Source organism: Rhinopithecus roxellana, chromosome 9 (genome assembly GCF_007565055.1).
Source record: "Rhinopithecus roxellana isolate Shanxi Qingling chromosome 9, ASM756505v1, whole genome shotgun sequence".
NCBI lineage: Eukaryota > Metazoa > Chordata > Mammalia > Primates > Cercopithecidae > Rhinopithecus > Rhinopithecus roxellana.
In genome coordinates, this window is record NC_044557.1 from 71,043,870 (window position 1) to 71,062,880 (window position 19,011).

Consider the following 19,011-nt stretch of genomic DNA (forward strand, 5'->3'; position numbering starts at 1 on the left):
CTTATGAGTCACACAGCCAATTCAGAACAAGTTTTTTATTTCCAGACTTGTGCTCTTTTTTATTGTAACCTGCTGCCCACAGGGATGGGTGAAGAGGACCTTTAGGACAAGCTAAATGGAAGAGCATAAGTCTTTCTACTGCAGTTGGCTTCATTTAGGCCTCTAACAAAAAGTATTAATTAGTGAAGAAACATTAGCAATAACAAATCTTTCTTGAATTATCACTGATCGAAATGTCATGATGTCTGTTGATTAAAACAGTATGCGCAAAAAAGGAAAACTTATAGCTTCATTTCTTCCTAATGAAGTAGAGATTGGAATTCATCTAAAAATATGTTTAATTTTTCATGGTCCCTGTTTCCATCATATGCTATTGAATAGTTGAAGAAAAAATATAGGGAATTAGATTTTTGTCAGGAACAATAATTATAACAGGCACTTTATAGTACTCACACTGTGCTCAGCAGGACTCTAAGTGATTTATGAATTTAATCCATGTAATCCCTATAACAAGTCCACAAGGTGCGATTATAATTTCTATTTTAAAGAAGAAACAGAAGTAAGAGATCGATCTACTTGCTCAGGGTCAAATAAACAATTAAAATATGAACAGTATGTCCCAATATTAGTTTCCAAAATGAAGTGTTTCACAAATCCTTATATATTTAGAAATGAATAGCAGAGCCGAAATGACTTTACAAACCTAAATGAAGACTGCTTTTTTTTTTTTTTTTTTTTGTTCTATCAGTGCGTTACATGGTTTCTGAAACCATTTTTCTCGTTTTAAATCTGAAATCTCAAAGAGCTACTCAAGGCAATTCATTATTTTGCTGATTTTTTTTTTCCTTTTTCTAGTCTGCACTCGTTAATACTTTTCAATGAGGACCAGTTTTACTACAACCATCACTGACATATATATTAGGTTGGTGCAAAAGTAATCGCGGTTTTTTGCCATCAAGGAAATGGCAAGAACTGTAATTACTTTTGCACCAGCCTAATAGAAAGATAAGCAAAGTCAAAGAGAAGTGCCAATGGTAATATCGTTGTGAAATCTCTATATTAATTCAAGTGGGATGTTTCCCTAAGGAGTTATACTCTTAGGAACACAGTATCCTGTGCTAGTTTCACCTGATTGTCACCTTAAATGAAGTCATATGAGTGATGGCAGTTATAAAATGAAGACTGGTTTCAGAAAATCTAAAAAAACTAAGCAATTGTATATGACAATAGAAAATGATGTTGATGGCAAGAAATGTAGAGATTGTTGGACTGAATAAAAATACGGTCTTGCTTATTCAAAGCTCTTTAGGAGATAAATCAGAATGTTTTTCTAACATGTAGGCCTGAATAAATTGTAGTACATAGACCACAGTGCATCTTCAACAATGACCAATGTTTCAATCTTAATTTTTGTATTTAGTTCAGAAATGCTACTTGGAATGTTATACATAAAGAATCTGACATTGTGTAAATGGCTGCATAAGCTTAATGTAAAGGAAAATCATGGAAGAATTTATCAGCTTGGACTGAATATTTCCTCAAGTCCTAAAATGAACTGCAACTCCAATAGAATGCAGAGTGAAAAATTTCCTGTATTTTTGCTATTGGGTTTGTAGGGCTATTGATGAACACATTGCTGTTGTGTTTGTAGGGATATTGATAAAGACATTGCTAAGGATGGTATGTCAGATTTTCTCTTTTATGTTGACCCACAGAAGAAATGTCTGACCTCCTTCCATGACATGAAAAGTTATGCTGCTTTGAAAGATTGCCTTTTAAAATTCTTTGGACATTATATGTCTGATAAGCAATTTTGTTTCTCTTTTTGCTTTGGACACTAGGAATCCCAAAGCTGGATTTGAAAAGCATTTTAGTAACCATGTAATATCCCATGGAATTCAATTTTGTGTACTAAATTTATCTAATAGGCTAGCCTTTATTCTCCTTTGTACTCATTCTTGGATTTGTTTTTGAGCCTGTTGTGTTATCTATATTTCTGTAAGAAACTTCAAATCATTTTGAAAGTGTGTAGGGCATAATTACCTGAACAAATGTTTTACTTTTCCTTATCAAAATTTATAAATGCAATAAACAGTGACACGGAATGATCAACTATGCCAAAATGACAGATAAAAAAATCACATACTATTATTTTCTGAATATGGACTCCAAAGTATGAAGAGCAGAAATGAAAAAATCTTAGTGTTGTTATTCCAGTAATGGAAAGGGAGAAAAAAAACTGATAAACAATTCAGATGTTGAACAGATGCTATTATGCATGTGTTATTAGAAGGAATGAGGTCATCAGAGTCAGAATTAAAAAGTTTTAAATGGTTATATATATAGGAAAAACTTTGACAGGTACCTTTGAGATGTATGAGCTTTGTAATCTACCTTGCTTAATGTAAACTCTACATTAAATTACCCTACTTGTTTTTCCATGTTAGCCAATGAGAATATTTAAGGAATCAAATTAAATTTGTTATACATTCATTTCCGCTAATTCAATGGTCAGATTTTTTGAACCAAATCACAATAGCATAAATAATGGTGGTAGAATTTTGATTAGAGGCCAGGCAGTTTGCTTATCCCATTCTTTTAAGATCTGTCCTATACTGTTTGTATTTATTGGGGTGTAGGAAGTTAATATGTCATAACAAATGACCCCCAAACTTAGAGGCTTTAAACCATAAAAGTTTATTTCTCATTTACATCTATATGTTCACCATGGGCTGGTTGAGGCTTTGCCATCTGTTGCCTTCATAACTGGACCCGGGCTGATGGAGATTCTGTCAGGGATATTGCAAGGCTCATAACGGAGGGGAAATGGAATCATGACGACTCGTGCTGAATTGTAAACTTCTGCTGAGAAGGGACATATCACTTTTTGTTCACATTTCATTGTCCCAAGCAAGTCACATGGAGAAACCTCTTAGCAGCAGAAGGGGGATGTATAATCCTCCCACTGATAAACAGTGAATATTTTGAATAAATAATATAATATATCACACTGCTGCAAGCAAAGGGTCTTGCCTCTTGGGTTTTTGGTTTTGCCTGATTGGGCCTGGCACAATGTTTAATACCTAGACTGTTTGAGTCTCTAGCATATACAATTACAGATTTCTAGTCTCGACTCTGGTACAAATAGATGACATTTCTCTCCCCCTGTATCTTCTAGGGTGCCTGTTTTTTGAGAGGATAAAATTAGAAATAAAAATCTCTCAGGGTAGCCTGTTTTTTGCACTATTTTCTAAATGATAAATATGTCTATTTATCATTTATAAAGACATATATGTGCATATATATATACACGCATATATATACACAAAGAAGTATATACACACACACACACACATATATTAGGTTGGTGCAAAAGTAATGGTCATTTTTGCCTTTGAAAGTAATGGCAAAACCCACAATTACTTTTGCACCAACCTAACATGCATGTGTGTGTGTGTGTGTAAGTACATACATGTATATGTACATATATGACCTTGGAAGAGATGTGAGGTATGGTAGAGGTTTACTTCTTAGAATTGTTTTGAGGATTAAATGAGATGATTTGCAAGCAGTCTTTAGCAGTATGTCTGGCACATGGTAAGTGCTCAATAAATAGTATTATTTCAAGCATAATATATTTTGATATCTTTAGAGCTCAACTGATACTTGAACAGTCATGTAAAGACAGGATTTACTTTAAAAAACACTTGAAAAACTATCCTATTAGATGAATTTATTTTTTATTATAACAATGCACGTAGACACACGTACAAACATATACACAACTAGAAAGGATATATGTGAGACACATATGTATTTGGTCATAAACAGAGCAAAATAAATGTGCCAAATCATTTGAAGACCCTTTGCAATAAATCTGCACCCGCTAATCCACCATTATCTTCCAAAATTTCATGGTTACTTTGTTGGCGTACATAGACAAATGTTTCCACTCCTTCAATAGGACACTAATTCTAACTCTGGCCTCCCATTAACTGCAAAACATCTCATGCAACGTTATTCTGCAGGTTTAGCTGACTTTATTGCTTAACATCAAGAAATTCACTTAAATGTTAATAGTTTGAAATGGAATTGAACTCTCTTGAACTGAAATTTTTATTAAAGCACACATGGTTTTCAAATTGAAGGAACAAAATATTCCATAAAATATGTTTTAAATTTAATGAACTCAAGACTGTTAGCAATCATTTGAATCACAATGAAATCAACATGTGTGGCAAAGATTTGTCTACTCTGGTAACCAGCAATGCATTTGTGCACCAATTTTTACTTTCCATTTTATAGAACTATAACAAAAGAGAACTTCAGCTCTGTTCTTGAAATCATGGACAAAACTTTGCAGAAAAAGAAATGAGTCATATCATTCAATACCATATGTACAGCCGAGTTGACTTTTATCCAAAGTCATTATATATTTCTTTGCCTTCTCCTCTAAAGAAATATTTTCCTTATGGTAGAAATCCAATTATTTTTTCCCTTGTAACTGAAATTTTCTGTTTTCATGAGGCCAAAGCAGAGTAAATAAGATACAAATGGAGAGGGCTGAGCAAGAAATAGTTGGAGAACAGAATTATATGGGAGCTCCCTCCTTGTATGTAGGGGGCACAGGTATGAATGCATGTGCTAGAATAGGTTTTCCTCACTGAAACAAGTCATCACAGAATCACTATGTGAATTAATGTTCTGGAAAATGAAATAATTCCTTCCCACTGATTTATAACTATAGAGATATTTATTTTTTTCTGATCAACCTTTAACATTGTGACCACATTTTCCAACTTTGAAATTATCACTCTTGAATATGTCAATAAGAATTGGGAAGTACAGTATAGAACCTTGAGATCAATCAGTGCTTTTGTAAAATGAAGTGTACTAATTTAATAGTAGTAATAACTCTCAGTTGCTCTGTTTTATAAGTTGATCTTTTAATGTTTTGTTATATGCTATTTTTCTTGGAAGTGAATGTATAATGAAAGCCCCATTTGTAATATGAATGATTACCCTATAATTTATCTCCTTTAGAGGTGTAGACCAATTGCAAGTTAAATATCAGGAAATGCAGGATGGATGAACACTTCTCTGGGACTGGGAATCAGCTGAGTCTAAGGAATTTTGCCAGAATAGTATGGCTCATAATGTTGGTGGGACACATGGCTCCATAAAAGTCCCACCCATCTTGTGTAAGGGAGGACTTTCACCTTTTCATCCCTGGTTCCCATGGCGACTGGTATATTGCTGGTTTTTGGCATAATAGTGGCACTGCAGCATATCATGTTAAATTACAGCTAGGGACTCAGCTGCAAATGCTTTTGCTTCCTGATTTATGGGAGATAGCATGATTGAGAGAAAAGAATTTGTAAGTAGCAATTAGAGGAGCAGAGGTAAAGAAGTGCACTGAGATATATATATTTTTTTCAGTGAAATGCAGTTAATGGAGCATGTCAATGAAAAGGATTTTCCATTTTTAGGCTAGCTAGTATGTCCCCTGTTTAATCAAATAAGACTGAAGCGTGCCTTTTACTTTCTATACAGTCTGACAAAGGTAATTTAGAATGGAGCTTTTCGATGTGTGTAGGCTGCTGCTGCCAGGATTTATGTCTTCATGAATGAAATACAATTGCAGATGCCTTCTCAAGCTGATTGATAGGCAATAAAAACGTGAAACAAGAGCTCAATCTCCAAGAAACAAGAAAAAGTTGTGTTTGTTAAATGGGGCAGAGAGATATCTGCTATCCTCTTGTGATTTTTGTGTCTATTTCAGTGCCTATGTAGATTTGTGCTATGGCACATGAAACCAGGTATATATTACCAATGTAACATGCTTCATTTGAATTGCAACATTTTCAGTGAACTGCATATCCCATAGTGCTTAGAGCCAATCTAAAATTTCTGACTGATTAGAATTGTCTGCATTTGTAAATCACTGAGGCTGGACCTGGAAAGAAAAGGGATTTGGCTCTTCTGGGGCCTCTGGTACACATTGTGCTTAATAGAAGAATTTTGATTCAGATCCTTGTTTGATGCTGAAATTATTCTTTTTTCTCCCCATATAAAATCTGTCTCCTGAAAATTGAAGGCAAATTCTACAAGTGGCACAATATAGATCATTGTTTGTTATGCAACACATTCCTTCTTCTCTCCCTTTTTCCATTCTTAAAAATATTTTTTGCATCTTTGCTTATCTTTACTTACCCTACAAGGATATTGCTCTCTGTTGTGAAGATAGACAAAACTGAATAATTTTGATGCAATGCATCTGGACAATAGTAGATAACGTTTATTACAGAGGATTAGGTCTGTATAAGATATCTGGAGAGATAGAGTAAGTAACTCTGTTAGGATTGAGGATGAGTCAAGGAAGACTTTACCTAAGAGCACAAATAGAAAATTTCAGGCATGGAGAATAGACAGTGACTCAAAGACATGAAAGAGTAAGGTATTTCCAGTTGATTAGCTTTGGTCAAGACTCCAAGGAAGGCTGAATAACAAAGGGTAATGACATCAACCTTCCCATACTACTAAGCTGGTTTACCATGTTGCCTTGATATTGTGAAAATTGATGGACCCTTAGGACAAAACATACAGTCGGGAGCAAAGGCTCAACCTTAAATGTACTCTTGATGAAAGTCTCAGGTGCTGGAATGACTGTAACATGAGGATAGACAAGATGCACATTGATAAAGAAGTTTCAAATATTTGGTGCAGAGAATAAGAAGCTCCCCAGTTTTGGAGAAAGGATTACCAACAGAAAGGATGATCATTAGTAAAAGGTTATTCTGAGGCTTCTCTCTTGGATTACTGATGATGCAGGTATAGATCAAGTTAAGTTTGAAGTATTGATGAGCCAAGATAATTGTCTTATAATTAGAAATATATATTTCATTCTAGGGCAGAAACTGAAATTGCAGATACAGATTTGAGAATGTCCATCATAGAACTAGTAGTTAAAGCCATGGAGTTGTGGATGAGAATACCCAAAATTGCTGTACATGAAACTCTAGAAAGCCACAACATTTACTTCATGGTCAAGAAGGAAACAGAGAGGGTAATAATGATTGACCTTTGTCCATGGTCAGCTGAGCAATAATTTCCCCCTTTCCCCTTCCTAACTGTGCCCCGGTTTTTGACTGGGTATCCATACATCTTCCCATTATGTTGCCGAGATTCCGTAGGAATCTGTCTCAAACTTAGCTCTAGGGATGAGCCATGGTTTATACAGCCATTCAGACTAACCTTATACCACTGCCATAATGATTAATTCAAATAACCCAAGCCTAAGTAACATGGCATTTTTGGGATGGGAGGGGCAAAAGATCTAATTGAATTTAATTGGACATGATGGGAAATTTGCTGGATGGAGGTTTCTGGGGAAAAAATATATTCTGAAAGACAGTCTGTTCATTCTGAAAGGTGTGACATGTTAATGTGAAACTTGGAGCTGTTACAGTATAGGATAAAACTGACACCAGAGATGCAGCTAGAAGGAAAGAAACCAGGTCCCTGGACAAGCTGCCTAATCCAATCAGCTCTGACCTCTGCCTTATCTGGAAATTTCATTCACATTGACTTATATGTTGTTTTTATTTAGAACAATTTTATTCAAGTTTTTCTTCGTTTGAAATGGAAAGCATCCTGATAAGTGCAAATGAACAACATGAAGAATGTAGTTAATAATATTGTATTGCATATTGAAAATTTGCTGTGACAGTAAATTTTAGGTGCTCTTACCACACACACACACACCCCCAAAGTAACTATGGAAGTTTCTGCTGTGTGTGTATATAAAACACCATGCTGTATACCTTAAATACATACAATTAAAAAGGGACTTGTTGAAATAAGACATTAAGAAAATGTTAAATACCACAGAAACCTTAGGCATGAGTTTGGCAATTGCAGTTCATTCTCTATCTTTGCTAGATTAGCCCTGTTTGGGGAGAGGGATGGAAGCAGATTTCAGTAGATAGAAGAGTGAATGGTGGATAATAAAATGGAGACAGCAAATTTCATAAAGGCAAGCATTTTTGTCTTTCTAAAACGTATGACCAAATCCCCAGCCCCTGGAAGAGTACATGAGAAACAGTATGCACTTACCATGAACTGGACAGTGGATGAATGTGCAGACATTAGTTGCACATTTCTCATTTAAGAAGTGTCAGAAGAAGAGAATAGAAAGAGTGTGGCAACATGCTGAAAGAATAGGGTAAGTAAAAAAAATTTAAAATTAGAAAAAATTTTAGTTTGCGATAGTCCTTACTATGTCATTAGAAGAAATTCAGGAAAATATAAAAGATAATAGAAAAAGTTAAGAAATGTGAAGAATAGGCCGATAAAATTTTTGAGAGGGTAAAAGATGCAAAGAGAAAATCTAGCAAGTTTCCAAAGAGGCAAAACAAAAAATAATAGTAAGCTACTTACAGTGGAAGAAAAATGGAATTTGAATTCTGGAAGCAAAGAGATGGTGGACTAACTGGCTGTAGACCAGTAGGAGGAGAGGGCTATAAGCTGGGAATGTGGATATAATTCATCTGCTAAAGGGAAAGAAAGATATGTATGGATTTGTGAGAATTCGGAGAATATGTCATGTATATACCCCAAATGGGAAAGATAAAAAAAAAAATAAATCTTTCATCAGAAGGAAACTCCAGCCTGGGAGTGGTGGCACATGCCTGTAGTCCCAGTTACTTGGGAGGCTGCGGTGGGAGGATCACTTGGTTTTGGTCCTGGGAAGTTCAGGATGCAGTGAGCCTTGACTGTGCTGTACAATGCAGCCTGGGTAACAGAGCAAGACCTTGTCTCAAAAAAAAAAAAAAAAAAAAGAAGCTTTCACATAGGTGACTATAAATCAAAAAAAGAATAGCAAGCAAGCAATAAACTTTAAAATGTATAAAATGTACCCAAAAATACATAACCAAGGGGATACAAAATATTTATAAATAAATAGTAGTGATAAGATAACAAGGAATGCATGTTTTAAGTGCTAAATACAAATTGTTGAAACAGAAGGGACATTCAGAAAGGAAAAACTGCCGTTACTGAATGTTCACCAAAACTGAGGATGGAGGCGCATTCTACAGAGTTCATCACTAAGAGGGAGAACAGAGAAAGAACAGTCTCTCAGAGGCCTTTTTCTTACCTAGGAAGAAAAAAAACACCACCACCACCACCACCACCACCACCGTGGGGAATTAACACATCGCAGTCAGGAAAATTCATATAAAAAGAGATAAATGAGATGTAAGAAGTTGGAAAAGAGAAAGTAAATACTCATAGAATGGAAAACTACAGAATTTCATATGAAGTCTAAGGAAAACAAGGAATAAATAGCAAAACATCAAAAGCAAGCAAAAAAAAAAGTGTAAGCAATATTAAAGAAGCAACAACAGAGTAAAACAGTACTAAACGGTAAGATGTAAGGAATCAAACAAAGTAAATACAAGTTATGTTAAATGTGACTTGGCCAAATTCTCTTGTTGAAAAATTGAAACTGAGAGACTTTAAAAAAAAACCCAGATATAGTCAGTAATGAAACACTGAAAGTTATGAAGAAAGTTTAAAAAGAGAAGCCAGACAAAGGCAAACAAAGAGACAGAATGGCAATATTATTAGGTGGGGTAGAATTTAAGATTAAATGCATCAAATATGTATATGTGACCAAAGAATTAGTCAGATCTGTCAACTCTCTTGAGAAAAAAGAGATTTCTATGTGCAAAATGATAGATGTAGAGAAAATAATATGAAAATAATTTTTGTAAAACAATTTTCCATCCCTAGGTACATGTAAATGTGCATGTGTGTATGTTATTCTGTGAGCAAAAGGAAAACAGACTGGTGTTTAGTATTGGCTACCTAGAAGGGACTGGGGCAGCTTGCACAGGATCAGGTGCAGGTGAGGCTGGAGGAAGAAAAATGAAGTTTCGGTAACAGCTGACTTTGGGCAAATGCATTGGTAACCTCCCCGCCCCGCCCCCATCAGCTTCTTCCTAAAGACTTAGGATACAGGCCCTGGATTCAGGAGACATTGGAGAATGACATCAAAGCTCGGGGCAAGTTCCATAGAAAAGGTTCTAGAACTGACCCACAGCTGCCTGCTTAGCTACACTACTTAGGAGAATAAATTCCTTTTTATTTTGTTGCATATAAGTATACAAAGAAAACTGCAAATAGCATTAAAAAAATTAAAGTGTAAAAACAGATGCTTGATTCCAATAACAGCTGGTTGGGTTGTCTTGAGGCCTAGAAAATTTTCAAATTGTCCTGGATGAATACATGTTAAGGAGTGTTATTAAGTCAATTTTCCAGAGTCCTAGTATCATAGGGCTAATGTAAGACCCGAGGGTCAAGTACAGAGAGAACAGCAGTACACACCGAACACTTGGGATCTTTGCTTCATCCCTTCACTGACATTTCCTACCTGCAGATAAGTTTTGAACAGATACACATACAGATTTTCCTGTTGTTTCCCCAGCCCCAGATAATTGCTTTGAATATTCTGCAAAGGTCTGGAGTCACTTTATTTGGGTGATTTTAAGTTAGAAACAATATAGTGTATAAAATCTTGGTAATTTAGAATTTTCTCTATTTCAAGGTCCAGTAATTATGATCACGACTTACATAATTATTGGAGGACAAACTCTCTAACCAGGATATAAGAGATTCTCTGGTATGAAAAAACAAATTAACTTCATGATATATTTAGATCAATTTAGAAGTAAGATGGATATTTTTTCTTTCTACAGCTAGAGAAGTTAGCCAGCCAGAAAGCCCCCTGCTTAAAAGAGAATCCACAAAAAGGATGAGTTCATTTACAGAGGGATGGATTGATTATAAGGGTGATGCTGGTGAGCACACTTATAAGTTACATGTGTAACTTTAACTTCTGAAAATAAGCATTTTTTATTTACATGGTTGAGAGTGGCTTTCTATAACAAATGTTTCATAAGGTTTGTGGTTATTAAAAGCTTTATGGTTAAAAGTTACATTCCTTTGTGATTAAACCAAATGGTCAGTTAAGCAGTTGAATATGAAGGCGAGGAGCTTTGATCATGCTCATAAGAAACAGAGCATGTAGATTTCAACTTAAATGAGACAATAGATCCTTATGGCTAACCTCTGTATCACAGGCCATTGCTCTCTGTCATCCTTTAGGCTCTACCAGGAGAAGCAGTGGCAGGGTACTGAAGATTGGAGGTGAGTGTTTATCCCCCCAGCTTCCTCCCTGACCTACTGCCATAGGTTGACTGCTTTTTGTTTCTGGAAGTCATGGACTTCTGTCCAGCAACCTCTTTATAGACAACTCTCTTTGGATCCCAGTAACCTCCCCTTTCCTGTGCACCTTTTGGCTTGTGAGTGGTAATGGCCCTGCTATAGCCCTCGGCTACTGCACTCTGCTCTAGGCTGTACATAGCAACTCATTGAGCTCTACTTAATGCCTAGTTTGTGCCTAATGGTTACTGTTAGGCTCCTGACTGATGCCATGTGCTGTAATCTAGATGTTATTCACAAGTGCAATTTTAACACAGGACTTTTTAACTTATGTTAACAAGATAGTTCTCAAAACAATTCTCATCAAATACAATTGTACCTTACATTTTCACAATCCAGGCCAACCAAAGAATTGAAGTTTACTCGTCCTGATTTCCAGAGTTATAGCTTGCTTTATTCATGGATAATCAGAGGCCATCTAATTATGATGTGGACTCTATAACCTACAGTGTATTATTACTTTGAATATTCCCAGGTTTACTACTTTATCTCTCTAGACTGTGGAATTAACATGTTGACATTTTCTGGCAATTATATGTGTTTAACAGAATCTTGGGCAGTTCTAAGTGACGATGATTTATTACTTTGTCCTTGTTTGTGAGCCTGTCAGTCTCAGTGGAGCTTCTTGGAGTGCATAAGAGAACGCATGTGTATCCCCTCTAAAGGGAAGGCATATCCATGTCTGTGTGTTGTGGGTGGTGATGGAGAGTGATCCTGTTCATCCATTTATTTATTCAATTAAGAATTTGTGAACATATGAAGGCTTGCATCCATAGATAGTGAACTAGAGATTTTTTCTAGCTCCAGACCCTTCAGTGTAGCTGATGACAGCAATGTGTTTCTCAAACTGAGAAAATCCTGAAGAGCTTGATGGACGATAACCAGCCACTAGTGGGTGAGTTACCTGACAACCCAACAGGCAAATAGATGAAGAATTTTTGCAAATCTTAACCTGAAACATTGGTTTGGGTATAGGAAAAACTCCTGCCAGTAAATACAACACACAGACTGAACTGTGATTGGGATGTGACTGCTCTTGACATGAAACAGATGATGGAAGCTTTTGGATATGATTTTTGACCACCTAATTAGTGGTGCATGGTTCATTGCTGGCATCTTCTTCCAGAGGCCTTGCTCAGAGATGGGAGAAGGAAGGAAGGAATTGAAAGTTGTATTAGTCTGTTCTCACATTACTATAAAGAACTAGCTGAGACTGGATAATTTACAAAAAAAGGAGGTTTAATTGACTCACAATTCCACAGGCTGTACAGAAAGCATGCTTGGGAGGCCTCAGGAAACTTACAATCATGGCAGAAGGGCGAAGGGAAAGCAAGCACCTTCTTCACTTGGCGGAGCAGGAGAGAGAACCATGGGGAAAAACCAAATCTCATGCGAACTCATTATCATGAGAAACAGCAAGAGGAAAATCCACCCTCATAATCTATCTCCCAGCAGGTTTCTCCCTCAACATTGGGAATTACATTTTGGCATGAGATTTGGGTGGAGACAGAGCCAAACCATATTAGCAGTGTTCCAACCAGAGGCCAACTTCTGTTTAGAGGCATTCTTTGAGTATAATGGTGTAATAAACAGGAGAAATTTGGAGCCCCAAGACAATTTTCCCCCGGATAAAAAAAGAAATGAGGGCTACTTTAGAAGACAGCGTGGCAGTTTCTTAACATAATCTTACCATAGAATCCAGCAATAACACTTCTTGGTACTTATAAGTTAAAACTCATGTCCACCCAAAACCCTCACATGGATGTTTATAGCAGTTTTATTCATAATTGCCAAAACTTGGAAGCAACCAAAATGTTCTTCAGTAAGTGAATAATAAATGTGGAACATCTAGACAATGGAATATTACTCAGCACTAAAAAGAAATAAACTATCAGGTCATGTAAAGAAATAGAAGAACATTAAAAGCATGTTACTTGACATCTCACTTCAGGAGAAGTCAATCTGCAAAACTACATACTGTGTGACTCCAACTACAAGATGTTCTGGAAAAGGCAAAGCCCTAGAGACATGAAAACAATCAGTGGTTGGCAGGGGTTAGTGAAGATGAATAGGGAGATTTCTTTCTAGGGGATTTTTAGGGCAGTGAAAGTATTCTCATACTATACTGGGGAGTACATGTCATTATACAGTTGTCTAAACGTATAGAATGTATAAGATTGAGAGTGAAACCTAATGTTAACGATAGACTTTGGATATAATGACATCAAGGTAGGTTCACTGACTGTAACAAATGTACTACCCTGGTGGAGATGTTGATAGTGAGGAATACTGTGTGTGTGTGGGAGGGCAGGGGGCAGGTAAGGCCAGGGGTATATGGGGACTCTGTACTTTCTGCTCAGTTTTCCTGTGAACCTAAACTTTTCTTAAAAAGAAACCCAGATTTAAACCTGAATTGAGTAGGCAAGGCAATCAATGTGTCTTTTGGAGTCTGTGGTCACAGATAAAGCGTGTTCAGACAGCCTCTGTCTAAGCCCTGTGAGCCTTCCACACTGTGTATCACACTAATACAGCAGGTGTCAGACTGTAAAAGAGGGGAGAGGTCATTTAGCAGTCATGGGACATACTCCTGTCTCCAACTTACTCTCCTGAAGCATTCTATGCCCACGAGAATCTAAGCTTACTAATGGTGGGAAGTTTAATAAACACTCTCAAGCTATTAAATGGTTTCTCTATGATTTCTAAAAACTGTGCCTAAATAACTGCTTGACACACTTTGTGATGTTCTATTTCTAGAGACAAAGGATCCATCATGAATTGGGTCTTTCAGAGAGAAAGAGAGTAAGATAGAATTTGTATTCACACCAAAAACCAGATGAAATATTTTGTGCTCTGACTGTACATCTTTGGAATGCTGGGACTTTGGGGCAGTATTTTCTGAAGCCCTTAATCTTTTAGTAGCTGCCAACTGGCCAAGAAAGAAAACAGCAGGAGGGCACATTTCTGTATATTACTATTCATAACCGTTTTGGATATTTTCCCCAGAGCAGTTGATACTCCTTTGACAGACAGTAAATAATTAATCATCATCTCATCCTTGCAGAACAAAAAGACAGTTTTTTTCGATTTCACAGATGGGGGAAATGTGATCACTAACGGAGAGGAGACGGGCTTAGGACATGGGCCTGGGAGAAGCCCCAGAGGCTTTATTTCATGGTCAAGTTGAACAGATTAGACTACTGGATGCTCACAGTGCTGCTGGCTGCTGCTTCCAAGAAAGATTGATATGTTTGTCTTGACATCTCACTTCAGGAGTGGATGGATACACAGGGCAGGATAAATTTGGGACAAAAGTGTTCTAACATTGCTCGTGCTCTACGTTCATTCGTCTCTTCAGGCAATTGAGCACATGCGTTTATCCCATTAATGGCTGGAGAAAAAGTTCAGATTACCTTCCAATTTACAGGATGCATATTAGTGGGTTGGAGCAGTAATGGTGATGAATTTTTCTCTGCTTAGGTTGTGCATGTATTTAGGGCCCTTGAAATCTGGGAATAGCCACACTATAAGTAGCTGAGCCTCTTTCTCTAGTACCTGCTCAGATAGAATATGTTTCTAATCTAAACAAACGAATAAACAACCTATTCCATGCTGGAGAATTCTGAAGATGATGATTATGGCAAATTCTACTTCCAATTTTAGCTCTTTGTGGTGCATTGCCTTGGTTTTATGGATTTAAATTTGCTTTAGGTTAAAAAATACCTTTATAATACACACACACATACACACACACACACACACACACACATATGCTCATATGCATACACAGTAACACAATGTCAGCAAACCTAGCTAGTTTGAGCTTCAGAACATTTTGTTCTAGTGTTTTATGTGGCTGCTATAAGAATGTTACGGGAAATGTGGGGAAATGTCAGCATCCTATTGGCAGAGCAGCACTGGGGTAATTTTTCATGTCGAGTCTATTTCTCTACTGCAAGCTGACATGGAGAAAGAATTGAACAGGTTCTTGATCTAATGCTTTTTGTCTCCTGTCTTGGTTACGTTTAGGCCAAGTACTTGTGGAGAAATGGTTGAGCTGAGCCTTCTGCTGAACTGTTTTGATTCTAAGGTCCCAAAGATTTTTTTTTCCCCCATAGACAGAGTCTCACTCTGTCGCCCAAGCTGGAGTGCAGTGGTGCAATCTCGGCTCACTGCAACCTCTGCCTCCAGGGTTCAAGTGTTTCTCCTGCCTCAGCCTCCAAAGTAGCTGAGACTACAGGTTCATGCCACCATGCCTGGCTAATTTTTGTATTTTTAGTACAGATGGGGTTTCTCCACATTGGCCAGGCTGATCTCAAACTCTTGACTGTAGCAGGAAGTCAGGGACCCCAAAACCGAGGGACCTGCTGAAGCCGTGACAGAAGAATATAAATTGTGATGGTTTCATGGACATTTGTTAGTTCTACAAATTAATACTTTTATAATGTCTTATGCCTGTCTTTACTGTAATCTCTGAACATAAATTGTGAAGATTTCATGGACATTTATCACTTCCCCAATCAATGCTCATAATTTCCTATGCCTGTCTTTAATCTCTTAATCCTGTCATCTTCATAAGATGAGGATGTATGTCGCCTCAGGACTCAGTGATGATTGCGTTAACTGCACAAATTGTTCATAAAGCATGTGTGTTTGAACAATATGAAATCTGGGCACCTTAAGAACAGGATCACAGTGATTTTCAGGGAACAAGGGAGATAACCTTAAAGTCTGGCTGCCTGTAGGCTGGGCAGTACAGAGCCATATTTCTCTTATTACCAAAAACGGGTAAGATAAATATCGCTGAATTCTTTCCCCAGTATTAACAGCCCCAGGAAAAGAATGCATTCCCAGGGGGCCCCTAAAATGGCCACTTCAGGGGTGTCTGCCTTATGCAATTGCAGATAAGGGAGGAAACACACCCTGGTCTCCTGCAGTGCCCCCAGGCTTGCTAGGATTAGGAAATTCCAGCCTGGCAAATTCTAGTCAGACCGGTTCTCTGCTCTTGAACCCTGTTAAGATGTTTATCAATGACAATGCGTGCACAGCGGGACATGGAAGTTTATTAGCGATTCTTGTTTCTCCCTGACCTTGTGACCTTGCCCTGCCCATTTGTCTTGTGATATTTTATTGCCCTTGAAGCATGTGATGTCTGTGACCCACACCCTATTCCTACGCTCCCTCTCCTTTGAAAATCACTAATAAAAACTTGATGGTTTTATGACTCAGGGGGCATCACAGAACCTGCTGACATGTGATGTCTGCCCCGCACACCCAGCTTTAAAATTTCTCTCTTTTGTACTCTTTCCTTTTATTTCTCAGACCGGCTGACACTTAGTGAAATAGAAAAGAACCTACATTAATTATTGGGGGCTGGTTCCCCTGACACTTGACCTCAAGTGATCTGGCTGCCCCAGTCTCACAAAGTGCTGGGATTATAGGCATGAGCCAGTGCAGCTGGCCAGATCCCAAAGATTAAATTGTACAAATGGCAACAGCAGCCAAGAGCCAGAAACACTGAAAAGTAGTGTAGAGTAGGGATTGAAAATGGCTTTGTATTTTGGAGTTTCATTTTTAGAATCTCAGCTTTGACCTTGGGTTGTTGCACAATTTTGGGCAAGCTTTAATTTTTTCCATGAACATTTAGGATAGTTTCTGCCCTATAATGAATATTCAATCTGTAGTGCAATGATATTGACGATTTTGTATGGGCAACAGACTGACTTTCTTTTTAAATCAGAACCTGGCAATCATTTCCTGCCTCCTTGACAGGGTTACAGATTCTGAATATCTGAGATTAGGGCCAGGGTGTCTGCGTTTTAGAAAGTTCCATAGATGGTTGTGTAAGGAGTGGATAGAAAATTATCTTTCTGTGTTTGGAGATTCTCTGCCCTCACTCAGCTTAGTCTCTGAACATCTATCTCCGATAACATTAGAACTTACTCCATGTAGCTAAACTCTAGTCCCGACTCAGCACTTACATGTTGCTATACAATCCCTGCCTCACTGCCACAACCATTTCTCTGACCTGCTTCAGAACACTACACTTCAGGGAATAGAGGGAGTGCTGCTAGTAAGACAGCATTCAAAATGAAATGCTAGTTAGTCTGAGGCAGGACAGATCTTCTGTGTAGATATTTAGCTGATGAGGTGTTAAACTAGGAGTGGTAGAATCATATAATGCATGATGAATCTTGTATAAGCAAAGTTGAAAAACAAACTGTTCTGATTCATCTGTACTTGTTGCTGAAATAATTTTACCTTAACTCCTTATTTTTCTGTGTGCGTTAGGTCTGCAAGAGGGTACTGAACTAAAATCCTCAGATTGGAATTTGCTGTGCTAACTATATGCATTGTTTGGAGAACAGCGAACATTCAAAATTGTCTTCACCTGTGGGCAGTCCTGGTTCATAGAGGTGGCAGGATGGAGATTGAGCACAGGTGAGTAGAGCATGGTCATTCATGGACTTTCCAAGTGTAGTAGGACTAAACCCTTACAGCCGGGGAACACTGGGAGAGAGTGAAGACAATCTCAGAGACTTGGTACCATGGTCAAGGAATTACACTCCTGGGAGAGATTTCTAGAAGTGGAACATGGAATCAGAAGTACAATGATGTGACTCTGGGTAAATTTCTATGATGTAGTCGCAGGAGGACAGGCAAAAGTGCCCTATAATTAAATGAATGGGCATCAAAAATAATGAACAGGCTGAAAATAAGAAGAAAGCCTGGGGATGCCACTTTTTCTTTGGAAAAAAAATTGTTCTTTGTTATTTTAAGTCCCAGGATACATGGGTAGAATGTGCAGGTTTGTTACATAGGTACACATGTGCCACAGTGGTTTGCTGCACCTATCAACCCATCATCTAGGTTTTAAGCCCCAGATGTAATAGGTATTTGTTCTAATGCTCTCCCTTCCCTTGCCTCCAACCCCACGACAGGACCTGGTATGTGATGTTCCCCTGTCTGTGTCCATGTGTTCTCCTTGTTCAACTCCCACTTATGAATGAGAACATGGCGCGTTTGGTTTTCTGTTTGTGTGTTAGTTTCCCGAGAATAATGGGATGCCGCTTTTTCATGTTGGGGATAACCTAATGCTACAATCCCTTCAAGATAGGGCTTAAGTACTTCCTGTTTCAAGGAATCGTCAGTCAAGGAGATTAGTAGATATAATTGTGGGGCATCTTGGAAAAAACAGAGACCAAAGCAAAAAGGAGAGAGCTCTCACCACCAGAGCATTTCCATCTGTGAATTTTTCTAAATGCAGTTTGCAAAGTATCATCACAGGGGAGGACCGACATCACTAGCATTTATTGATCACTTACTCTGTGCCAGGAGTTAGCCTAAGTATTTGACATGTGCCATCTCTTTATTCTTTCCAGCAGCTGTATTGGTAGATTTCTTTTATCTCTCTTTGGCCAGTCAGGAGATGACGTTTCAGAGAAGTTATTGTGTCTAGGTGACAGACGTGTAAGTAGAGGCAATAGAATTCAGACCCAGATGTGTTAACTATTCTTTATCTCCTGATTTTAGGTATTATTTATCAATCTGTGCTAAATCACAATAGTCCTTCCTGAAGTAATTTTCCAAATTTCTTTCCATTGTACTGTCAGCCTATCTAGAAGGAAAATGAAGAAATATAATACACTTTATATCTCTATGTCACTATCGTCTGTCTTGCTATCTTCCTTTACCACTCTCTCTCTAATTTATGTCTATATAGTGTTA